This window comes from Mus caroli, unplaced genomic scaffold, assembly GCF_978045245.1.
Source record: "Mus caroli unplaced genomic scaffold, Mus_caroli_1 scaffold_10, whole genome shotgun sequence".
In the NCBI taxonomy this organism is placed as follows: Eukaryota; Metazoa; Chordata; class Mammalia; order Rodentia; family Muridae; genus Mus; species Mus caroli.
The window spans coordinates 109137565-109150085 of record NW_028227265.1 but is presented as its reverse complement, the minus strand read 5'-3'; the positions used below and the strand labels follow the sequence as shown (position 1 = coordinate 109150085).

At 41.1% G+C, this 12521-nt stretch overlaps 1 pseudogene; it reads right to left on the bottom strand.

Annotated features, from left to right (window-relative positions):
• Positions 1 to 9692: 9692 nt before the first annotated feature.
• On the bottom strand, positions 9693 to 10120 carry LOC147002506 (mitochondrial import receptor subunit TOM20 homolog pseudogene; annotated as a pseudogene).
• Between the last annotated feature and the right edge of the window lie 2401 nt (positions 10121 to 12521).

Below are 12521 nucleotides of genomic sequence, written 5' to 3'. Positions count from 1 at the left end.
TCCTTCTTCTCATGCTCTTATCACTGAAAAAACAAAAACAAAAACAAAAACCAATCTGCTGGTCCAAGTCACACATGGTAGCTCACAAACATCTGTAACTGCAGTTTCAGGGGATCTGACTAGCCTTCTGGCCTCCTTGGGCATTAGGCATGCACCCATACAGATAAAACAAACAAAAAGCCAACAAAACAATATCCTACTGGGAACCCAGGCTCTGTCACTCCTGAAATCTTCTGAGCAGAGACTTCACACCTCCTTGGTCACACTTAGGAGTGCTCCGTAGAATGATCGAGGTCCTACACCAAGTCGTGGACCAGAGTGAGTCACCGGGCCAAGTTAGTACAGAGTAGTTTGTGTTCAACATCTCAAGTGATCTGGACTCCATACCCTAGTCACATGACTGGAGAGGATAAGTCTATAGAAAACAGAGCCAGGTGTCCTGAAGGAATCCACTTTCACTGGAGAGAGAATACATGTTGTGTGTGTGCTGTGCTCTGTGTGTGTGTGTGTGTGTGTGTGTGTGTGTGCTATGTGTGTGGAGGGCAACTTTGTAGCTCCATTCTCTCCTCACAGCATGGGTGTTCCAAAGATGAAACTCAGGCTTGCATGGCAAAGGCCTTTATCTGATAGAACATCTCACAGGTCCAGGGTGTCTGTTTTAGCTAATAAAGGTTTTTTGCTTTTGTTTTTTGTTTTTCCTACAATGTGGTCCCATTGATTTTATGTCATAGGGATATTGATGGATAATATAATGTGGAAAATTTGTAACTTTTTAGGATTATTCCTTTGACAAAAGGTAAGAGAGGTAACTGGGACCGTGGTACCCAGGCATGCAAGAACTCTGCCAGACCAGTGGCACAAGTTCCTTTCAGTCTGTCTAGACCAGTGCCCTGAGCAGACCTTGGGCACAGACTCCACAGCCAGTCCCACAACAACCAGAGGAAGCTCTACTCCCAGGTTTTCTGACATGCCCAGGATTCCAGGAGCTTGGTCACACCAGGATCTCAGGGTCCCAGAGGCAGCTTGACTCCCAGGAGCTCTGACACACCCAGGATCTCAGGATCACAGGATCCCAGAATCACAGGATCACAGAGACAGCTTGACTCTGAGGAGTTCTGACACAACCAGGATCACAGGAAGGATGGGCTCCAGTCAGAAATAGCCAGGGCAGGTAGCACTAGAGATAACCAGATGGCGGGAGGCAAGCATAAGAACATAAGCAACAGAAACCAAGGTTACTTGGCATCATCAGGACCCAATTCTCCCACCATAGCAAGTCCTGGATACACCATCACACCAGAAAAGCAAGATTCAGATCTAAAATCACTTTTCATGATGATAAATAGAGGACTTTAAGAAGGACATAAATAACTCCCTTAAAGAAACACAGGAGAACACAGGTAAACAGCTAGATGCCCTTAAAGAGGAAACACAAAAATCCCTTAAAGAATTACAGGAAAACACAATCAAACAGGTGAAGGAAATGAAGAAAACCATCCAGGATCTAAAAATGGAAGTAGAAACAATAAATAAATTATAAAGGGGGACAACTCTGGAGTTAGAAAACCTAGGAAAGAGATCACGAGTCACAGATGCAAGCATCAGCAACAGAACAGAAGAGATAGAAGAGAGAATCTCAGGTGCAGAAGATACCATAGAAAACATTGACACAACAGTCAAAGAAAACTCAAAAAGCAAAAAGCTTCTAGCCCAAAGCATCTGGGAAATCCAGGAGACAATGAGAAGACCAGACTTAAGGATAATAGGTGTAGAAGAGAGTGAAGATTCCCAACTGAAAGGGCTAGTAAATATCTGCAACAAAATTATAGAAGAAAACTTCCATAACCTAAAGAAAGAGATGCCCATGAACATACAAGAAGCCTACAGAACTCCAAATAGACTGGACCAGAAAAGAAATTCCTTCTGTCACATAATAATCAAAACACCAAATGCACTAAACAAAGAAAGAATTTTAAAAGCAGTAAGAGTGAAAGGTCAAGTAACATATAAAGGCAGACCTATCAGAATTACACTAGACTTCTCACCAAAGACTATGAAAGCTAGAATATCCTGGGCAGATGTCATACAGACCCTAAGAGAACACAAATGCCAGCCCAGGCTCCTATACACAGCAAAACTCTCAATTACCATAGACGGAGAAAACAAGGTATTCCACGACAAAACCAAATTTACACAATATCTTTCCACAAATCCAGCCCTACAAAGGGTAATAGATGGAAAACTCCAGCACGAGGCAGGAAACTACACCCTAGAAAAAGCAAGAACATAATCTTCCAACAAACCCACACAAACATAATTCCACCTCTAACAACAAAAATAACAGGAAGTAACAATCACGTTTCCTTACTATCTCTTAATATGAAAATTAATATTACCAACATATCCTAATCAATTGGAATTTAAAAATATGAGGAATTAGAAATTTGTTGGCTGTTATCACAGGGTAGTGGTGGCTCATGCCTTTAGTCCCAGGACTTGGGAGGCAGAGGCAGGCAGATTTCTGAGTTCAAGGCCAGCCTGGTCTACAGAGTCCATTCCAGGACAGCTAAGGCTATACAGAGAAACCCTTTCTTTAAAAAAACCAAACCAAGCCAAACCAAACCAAACCAAACCAAACCAAACCAAACCAATCCGAACAAACAAACAAAAAACAAACAAACAAGCACAAACACACACACAAAAGGAATTTGTTGGTTGTCATCCAGTGGTCTCTCTAATTTGGTAATTGGAGAAACAGGTCCAATATTGTACAATCCATATACATTTTTTGCTTGTTTGTACGTGACAGTGTCTTGCTTTGTACCAAATAATGGTCTTGAAATCATGCTTCTTCTATCTCAGCCTCTCTATTAGTAGGGTTTTTTATTTGATGTTTTTACACTATACTATGGTTTTCAGAACAGCTTACATATTTGAAAATTATTTTTACAGCCAAAAGGACATTTATAATTATTGTATCAATTTTGAAGAAGAGAACCTTATAAGTAACTCTTATTCTGAGATGAATGCTTTTCAAATTCATCACAGCCAATGAACCAGAATCCTCCCCTCACCTAACGTCTGTGCCACCCTCCAAGCAGAGCCATTGTTCACTGAAACAGTTGATGAGTGACTTCATGGATAGACCATCTTAATACACACACCATGTCTTAAATGAATGTAACCTGTTCCCTGTGGGCTGAGAATGATGACAATCACTCAAGTCAAATAGCTTTGACCATAGCAGGAAATCTGTATCCAAATAATCGTGCCTACAATTCATTCCTTGACACAGCCAAAGTGTCAACTCTTAGCTTAGCTACTATGAAGGTAAAATCCTTTAGTGATGTGAGGGACATTGAAGTACAGCCTTATTACAGTGAATTCCAATGTCTAAAAATTGTTCTTACTTTGGGTTTGTACTACAGTAAGAACCAAGATTTTAAAGCTCTACTAAAAATGAAACAAAACAAACAAACAAACAAACAAAAAGACTTTATCTATTTATGTCCATTTAATAACATGTCCACCATTTTCATGATTGGTATAAAAATATATACGGTGTTGAATATAATAGTTAAAGAAAAAAAAAAGAAAAGTGTATGGCATGTTTTTGTGGATATGCAAGCAACAGACAAAGATTAACCTTGGGTACTATTTTTCAGGAACCATCCACCTTGTTATTGAGACAGGGTCTCCCACTGGGGCCTGGCACTTTCCAAGTGGGTGAGGCTAGCTCAAGCCCCAGGGTTCTTCCTGTCCTCACCTCACAGTACTGGAGTTATGAGTGTGCACCACCTGCCTGCTGTTTTGTTTTGTTTTGTTTTTTTTTTTTTAACCACTTCTGGTGAATTGAACTTGGGTTCTTGTGCTTGCATGACAGACACTTTACTGACTGCTCAACATGTTTACTAACTTGAGATTGGGTAGTCATAAGACTATTCCCACCCCTAATGTGACTTTTGGGTTCAGAAGCCCTAATTTAGAGGAAAGAACACAGATACCCTGACCTTTTAGGGATTCCAGGTTTTTGTGTAGTTTTGCCTATGTATGTTGTGTAGTATGGATGTTGGTCTCTGTGCGTGCGCACAGAGGCCGAAGGTTAATGCTGGGTATCTTCCTGGATCACTAATATGCGGAGGTCAGGTCTCTTTGATGAACCGTGAGCATGCTGATTTGACTTATCTGGGTAGCTAACTTGTTCTGTAGAGTGCCTATCTCCATCCCTGCCTCCCAACTCCTACCCTGCCCTGTAGAATCCAAAATAAGTTCAAGACCACCTAGCCCATTCTCCTCTGAAAGGACTTTCAGAAACATAGCAGTCAAAATGACCAAGTCTACAGCTGCCAAAACAAAATAAACTGTTCTCAGAAAAATAACCATAACAAGATTAGCAGTTCCCAGAGAAATTCCCCTACCCCCACAATGAATTCTGAGAAAAACCACAAACCGCCATGACCTTGCTAGAATTCCCTGTGACATTAATTGTAGCCTCCCCTCCCCCAGCCTTAATGGTTCCACTGTTTACACCTGGATGGAGCTTCCCCCTCAATCGTCTGCCACGCCCACTGCTGGAACCTTTACTGGGTCATAGAATCTTCCCAAGACCAAGGGACTCTCCTACCATTGATGAATGACTAGGCCATCCTCTGCTACATATGCAGCTTGAGACACAAGTCCCACCATGTGTTTTCTTTGATTGGTGGTTTAGTCCCAGGGAGCTCTGGGGGTACTGGTTAGTTCGTATTGTTGTTCCTCCTATGGGGCTGCTAACCCCTTCAGCTCCTTGGGTACTTTCTCTAACTCCTTCAGTGGGGACCCCGTGCTCTGTCCGATCACTGTGTGCACCCACTTCTGTATTTGCCAGGCACTGGCAGAGCCTCCCAGGAGACACCTATATTAGGCTCCTGTCAGCAAAATCTTGGCATCTGCAACAGTGTCTGGGTTTAATGGTTGTTCATGAGATGGATCCCTACTCGGGGCAGTCTCTGGATGGTGCTTCCTTCAGTCTCTGCTCTGAATTTTGTCTCTGTAACTCCTTCCATTGATATTTTGTTCCCCCAGCTAAGAAGGATCGAAGTATCTACACTTTGGTCTTCCTTCTTCTTGAGCTTCATGTGTTTTGCAAATTGTATTTTGGCTATTCTGACTTTCTGGGATAATATCCACTTATACAAATTGAAAAGGAAGAGGTCAAAATATCACCATTTGCTGATGATATGATAGTATATATAAGTGACCCCAAAAATTCCACCAGAGAACTCCTAAACCTGATAAACAACTTCAGTGAAGTAGCTGGATATAATATTAACTCAAACAATTCAGTGGCCTTTCTCTACACAAAGGATAAACAGGCTGAGAAATAAATTAGGGAAGCAACACCCTTCACAATAGTAACAAATGATATAAAATACCTTGGCGTGACTCTGAGGAAGTGAAAGATCTGTATGATACGAAGTTCAACTCTGACGAATGAAATCGAAGAAGATCTCAGAAGGTGGAAAGATTTCCCATGCTCATGGATTGGCAGGATTAATATAGTAAAAATTTCTGTCTTGCCAATAGCAATCTACTGATTCAATGCAATCCCCATCAAAATTCTAACACAATTCTTCACAGAGTTAAAAAGGGCAATTTACAAATTCATCTGGAATAACAACTTAGAATAGAAAAAACTATTCTCAACAATAAAAGAACCTCTGGTAGAATCACAATCCCCTACCTCAAGCCCTACTACAGAGCAATTGTGATTTTAAAAACAAACAAACAAACAAACAAACAAACTGCATGGTACAGGTACAGCAACAGACAGATCAATGGAATAGAACTGAAGACCTAGAAGTGAACCCACACACCTATGGTCACTTGATCTTTGACAAAGGTGCTAAAACCATCCAGTGAAAAAAAGACAGCATTTTCAACAAATGGTGCTGTCTCAACTGGCCATTAGCATGTAGAAAAATGTGAATTGATCCATTCTTATCTCCTTGCACAAAGCTTAAGTCTAACTGGATCAAGGAACTTCACATAAAGCCAGAGACACTGAAACTTATAGAGGAGAAAGTGGGGAAGATGGGGCACAGGGGGAAAATTCCTGGACAGAAAACCAATGGCTTGAGCAGTAAGATCAAGAATCGAAAAATGGGACCTCATAAAATTCCAAAATTTCTGTAAGGACACTGTCAGTAAGATAAAAAGGCAACCAGCAGAGAAGGCAACCAGCAGATTGGGAAAAGCTCTTTACCAGTCCATGCCTTTAAAGCATTTATTGTCATGGAGGAGAGTTGTGAAGAGTGAAACTGTACCCTCTTTCTCAGGGCAGGCCTGAGGTTAAATACCTTTTGCAGTGAGGAGTGTCTGGGAAGGAGGCTTAATTGGCTATCCTCTTCAGGCCTTTAGGTGCCTCATTAAAATAGACATCTGCCTAGAGGAGAGGCCTCCTAAGTGTCTAGGATCCTGGTGTCTAGGAGCGTGGCAAAGCACCTACTGTTCCTTGCAGAGTTATCTGCTGGGCCTCTGGGGTTTTTAATCTTGCTCAACCAGAAACTAGGCTGCCTTTCGTCGTCCCACATTAGTTGATTCTGTTGTTCTTCGGTGAAGTTCCTATCCCCTTAGGCACTGCCAACCTTCTTATTCTTCCATAAGAGTCTCCAAGTTCCATCTAATGTTTAGCTGTGGGTGTCTTCATCTATCTAAGTTGTTGCTGGGTGGATTCTCTCATAGGACAGTATGTGCTAGTATGTCTGCAAGCATAACAGAGTATCATTGATAGTGTCAGGAACTGTTGCTTGTCCATGGGATGGGTCTCAAGTTTGGTGGGGTTTTGATTGGCCATTCCCTCAGGCTCTACTCTATCCCCTATTCCTGCATTTCTTTAGACAGGAAAAGTTTTGAGTTAAAAGTTTTGTGGGTGGGTTGATGTCACTATTGCTCCACTGGGGTTCTTGCTAGCCAGAAGAGGAAGCCTCCCCAGGCTCCACTAGCCAATGCTGTGAATCACAGCTAAGCACACCCACATTGATACTTGTGTGAATCCCCTATCCTATGTCTCCATCTCTTCCTGAAGTTGCCCCCTCCTTACCATCCCTGTCAGTTGCAGATTTCCATTCATTATCATGGACCCCACTCCTCTCCACACCAGACACTGAACCCACCTCTCCATCCCTATCTCCTTTCTCATCCTGTTACCTCCCTCCATCTGCATTCCATGTCCATTCAATAGAATCAAACATCCTTTCTTCTGCCCTTCTTCCTGTCCAGCCTTCTTGGGTCTGTGGAGTGTAGCATGGGCACCCTGTATTTTATGGAATACATCCTGAGAGGGGAGAGGTCATGTTTAGGTGCATTTTTTTTTTTTTTGGTAATTTTTATTTAGCATCATCTTTTTTTTTTCCGATATTTTTATTAGGTTTTTACTTCATTTACATTTCAAATGCTATCCCGAAAGTCCCCTATACCCACCCCCCGGCCCCCCGCTGCTCCCCTCCCGACCCACTCCCAATTCTTGGCCCTGGTGTTTCCCCTGTACTGGGGCATATAAAGTTTGCAAGACCAAAGGGTCTCTCTTCCCAATGATGGCCAACTAGGCCATCTTCTGCTACAAATACAGCTACAGACACAAGCTCTGGGGGTACTGGATAGTTTATATTGTTATTCCACCTACAGGGTTGCAGACCCCTTAAGCTCCTTGAGTACTTTCTCTAGCTCCTCCATTGGGGGCCCTGTGTTCCATCCAATAGCTGATTGTGAGCATCAACTTCTGTGTTTGGCAGGCACTGGCATAGTCTCACAAGAGACAGCTATATCAGGGTCCTTTCAGCAAAATCTTGCTGGCATATGCAATAGTGTCTGCGTTTGCTGGCTGATTATGGGATGGACTCCCGGATGGGGCAGTCTCTGGATGGTCCATCCTTTCGTCTCAACTCCAAACTTTGTAAATCCTTCCATGGGTGTTTTGTTCGCAGTTCTAAGAAGGGGCGAAGTGTTCACACTTTGCTCTTCCTTCTTCTTGAGTTTCATGCGTTTTGCAAATTGTAACTTGGGTATTCTAAGTTTCTGGGCTAATATCCACTTATCAGTGAGTACATATCATGTGAGTTCTTTTGTGATTGGGTTACCTCACACAGGATGATACCCTCCAGATCAATCCATTTGCCTAGGAATTTCATAAATTCATTGTTTTTAATAGCTGAGTAGTACTCCATTGTGTAAATTATCACATTTTCTGTATCTATTCCTCTGTTGAGAGACATCTGGATTGTATCAGCTTCTGGCTATTATAAATAAGGCTGCTATGAACATAGTGGAGCATGTGTTCTTATTGCCAGTTGGAACATCTTCTATATATATGCCCAGGAGAGATATTGCTGGATCCTCCAGTAGAACTATGTCCAATTTTCTGAGGAACCGCCAGATTGATTTCCAGAGTGGTTGTACCAACTAGCAGTCCCACCAGCAATAGAGGAGTGTTCCTCTTTCACCACATCCTTGCCAGCATCTGCTGTCACCTGAATTTTTTTATCTTAGCCATTCTGACTGGTGTGAGGTGGAATCTCAGGGTTGTTTTGATCTGCATTTTCATGATGATTAAGGATGTTGAACATTTTTTCAGGTGCTTCTCAGCCATTCGATATTCCTCAGTTGAGAATTCTTTGTTTAGCTCTGTGCCCCATTTTTTAATGGGTTTATTTGGTTTTCTGGAGACCATCTTCTTGAGTTCTTTATATATATTGGTTATTAGTCCCCTATCTGATTTAGGATTGGTAGAGATCCTTTCCCAATCTGTTGGTGGCCTTTTCGTCTTATTGACAGTGTCTTTTGCCTTACAGAAACTTTGCAATTTTATGAGGTCCCATTTGTCGATTCTTGATCTTATAGCACAAGCCATTGTTCTATTCAGGAATTTTTTTCCCTGTGCCCATATCTTCAAGGCTTTTCCCTACTTTCTCCTCTATAAGTTTCACGGTCTGTGGTTATATGTGGAGTTTCTTGATCCACTTAGAATTGACCTTAGTACAAGGAGATAAGAATGGATCAATTCCCATTCTTTTACATGATAACCAACAGTTGTGCCAGCACCATTTGTTGAAAATACTGTCTTTTTTCCATTGGATGGTTTTAGCTCCCTTGTCAAAGATCAAGTGACCATAGGTGTGTGGATTCATTTATGGATATTCAATTCTATTCCATTAGTCTACCTGTCTGTCGCTATACCAGTACCATGCAGTTATTGTGGATTTTTTGAAATTTTTTTGTCTCTGTAAGGTTTTAATGCTCAGTTTTCACAAACACAAGTTTCTACCCAATTTTACAACATACAATAAAATGTTCTAGTCTTTAGAATGTGCATTATTCAACTCTTCCTCAGATTCTTTTCCAATCTTTTAAAATCACCACGAGTTTCTACCTAAGTAAGACTCGACTGTATTTACATTTGGTTTGCATGTCTTAAGAACAAACGGAAATCCATGATAGTTTGGTTTTATAAAATGAAAAGCTCTATCAAAATACTTTTCACTGGAAAAATAAATAGAACAGACAATGGATCTACCAAAGTTCATAATCCCTTTGGTAGATGTCAGTGTGGGACAGTTCATGACAGCACAATTTGCACTTATTCCCCCAGAGCTGACCAGCTTCCAAGCTAACTGTTAAATTATTTTTACTGAGATTTTCTCATGCTGGTATCTGGCTCATTGCAGATCATCATCAGACAAGCTCTAAACACTTACAGTTCTCTGACTAGTGGTTGGAAGCTTGGTCAGGAGCATCTGGAACACTGGTGGTGGAAGAGTCTGCTGTAACACTTGCAGCAGCTGCTGAGGCTGTCCACACAAAGCAATGACATTTGTCAGGTGGTCCACACCCTTCTCATAGTCACCTTCATAACTCTTCACCAAGCTGGATCTCTTCATAGAACAATTTCTGAACTGCTTCAGCATCTTTTAAATCAGGTAACTTGGAAAGCCCAGCTCTCTCCTTAGCAAGCTCCTGTTTCTTCATTCTCGAGGCTTGATCTTGAAGTTGGGGTCACTCTGCCTTTTGCAGTCGAAGTAGATGCAGTACCCGATGAAGAGGGCACAGACACGCCCGAGGTGCCGGCGCAGTTCTGGCCCACCATCTTCACTCGACTGGGGCATATGCTGGCCCTGGCAGCCCCCCTGGCAGTGGTTAGCTCCAACTGATCAGAGCAAGCCAACTGCTCGCAGCCACCTGCCTGCAGTCCAGACAGAAAAGGCCTACCATTCAGTTTTTATCACAATTGCTCTATAGTACAGCTTTAGGTCAGGCATGGTAATTCCACCAGATCTTCTTTTCTCATTGAGAAGAGTTTTTGCTATCCTAGATTTTTATTCCAGATGAATTTGCAAATTGGCCTTTCTAACTATTTCACTTCCTTAGTTAGAGTCACACCAAGGTATTTTATATTATTTGTGACTATTGTGAAGGGTGTTGTTTCCCTGATTTCTTTCTCAGCCTGTTTATCCTTTGTGTAGAGAAAGGCCACTAATTTGTTTGACTTAATTTTATATCCAGCTACTGCGCTGAAGCTGTTTATCAGGTTTAGAAGTTCTCTGGTGGAGTTTTTAGGATCACTTATAATTACTATCATATCATCTGCAAATAGTGATATTTTGACTTCTTCCTTTCCAATTTGTATCAACTGAACCTCCTTTTGTTGTCGAATTGCTCTGGCTAGGACTTCAAGTATTATATTGAATAGGTGGGGAGAAAGTGGACAGCCTTGTCTAGTCTCTGATTTTAGTGGGATTGCTTCCAGCTTGTCTCCATTTACTTTGATGTTGGCTACTGGTTTGCTGTAGATTGCTTTTATTATGTTTAGGTATGGGCCTTGAATTCCTGATCTTTCCAAGACTTTTATCATGAATGGGTGTTGGATTTTGTCAATTGCTTTCTTTGCATCTAACGAGATGATCATGTGGTTTTTGTCTTTGAGTTTGTTTATATAGTGGATTACGTTGATGGATTTCTGTATATTAAACCATCCCTGCATCCTTGAGATGAAGCCTACTTGGTCATGATGGATGTTCGTTTTGATGTGTTCTTGGATTCGCTTTGTGAGGATTTTATTGAGTTATTTGCATCTATATTCATGAGGGAAATTGGTCTGAAGTTCTCTATCTTTGTTGGGTCTTTATGTGGTTTAGGTATCAGAGAAATTGTGCTTCATAGAATGAGTTGGGTAGGGTACCTTCTGTTGCTATTTTGTGGAATAGTTTGAGAAGAACTGGAATAGGTCTTTTTTGAAGGTCTGATAAACTCTGCACTAAACCCATCTGGTCCTGGGCTTTTTTTGCTTGGGAGACTATTAATGACTGCTTCTATTTCTTTAGGGGATATAGGGCTGTTTAGGTCATTAATCTGATCCTGATTTAACTTTGCTACCTAGTATCTCTCTAGAAATTTGTCCATTTCATCCAGGTTTTCCAATTTTGTTCAGTATAGCCTTTTGTAGAAGGATCTCATGGTGTTTTGGATTTCTTCAGGATCTGATGTTATGTCTCCCTTTTCATTTCTGATTTTCTTAATTAGGATGCTGTCCCTGTGCCCTCTAGTGAGTCTGTCTAAGGGTTTATCTATCTTGTTGATTTTCTCAAAGAACCAGCTCCTCAATTGGTTGATTCTTTGAATAGTTCTTCTTGTTTCCACTTGGTTGATTTCGCCCCTGAGTTTGATTATTTCCTGCTCTCTACCCCTCTTGGGTGAATTTGCTTCCTTTTGTTCTAGAGCTTTTAGGTGTGCTGTTGAGCTGCTAGTATATGCTCTCTCTAGTTTCTTTTTGGAGGCACTCAGAGCTATGAGTTTTCCTCTTAGAAATATTTTCATTGTGTCCCATAAGTTTGGGTATGTTGTGGCTTCATTTTCATTAAACTCTAAAAAGTCTTTAATTTCTTTCTTTATTTCTTCCTTGCCCAAGGTATCATTGAAGAGAGTGTTATTCAGTTTCCAGGTCAATGTTGACTTTGTATTACTTATATTGTTATTGAAGATCAGCCTTAGTCCATTGTTATCTGATAGGATGCATGGGACAATTGCAATATTTTTTAATCTGTTGAGATCTGTTTTGTGACCAATTGTATGGTCAATTTTGGAGGAGGTACCATGAGGTGCTGAGAAGAAGTTATATCCTTTTGTTTTAGGATAAAATGTTCTGTAGATATCTGTTAAATCCATTTGTTTCATAACTTCTGTTAGTTTCAATGTGTCTCTATTTAGTTTCTGTTTCCAGAATCTGTCCATTGATGAGAGTGGGATGTTGAAGTCTCCCACTATGATTGCGTGAGGTGCAATGTGTGCTGTGAGCTTTACTAAAGTTTCTGTAATGAATGTCGTTGCCCTTGCATTTGGAGCATAGATATTCATAATTGAGAGTTTATCTTGGAGGATTTTAGCTTTGATAAGTATGATGCCCCTCCTTGTCTTTTTGATAACTTTCCATATTAGAATAGCTACTCCAGCTTGTTTCTTCAGACTGTTTGCTTGGAAAATTGTTTTCCAGC